This window comes from Penaeus monodon, chromosome 33, assembly GCF_015228065.2.
Source record: "Penaeus monodon isolate SGIC_2016 chromosome 33, NSTDA_Pmon_1, whole genome shotgun sequence".
Taxonomy (NCBI): Eukaryota; Metazoa; Arthropoda; class Malacostraca; order Decapoda; family Penaeidae; genus Penaeus; species Penaeus monodon.
The window spans coordinates 31,812,236-31,812,506 of NC_051418.1; positions in this window are offsets into that span (position 1 = coordinate 31,812,236).

Sequence of the window (271 nt, forward strand, 5' to 3'; positions counted from 1 at the left end):
AACGACAACATAAAAAGCAAATGTTGATGTGTAGTAGTCGTTTCAGAAGTAGATGATGATAAAAGTGGGAATGATAAGAATAGTTATCATTACGTTGCTGTTAAAAGTGACAGTAACGGCAGCATTAATTATATTGATGCTTATCAGATGAACATGTTAATGATTACGATTAGAAGTAGAAAATTTTTAAAAAAGAGTAGGTGAAGTACCAGAAACAGAAGCACTACAAGACACAGTCACCAATCACTTCAGTTCACTTTATATATCCAGT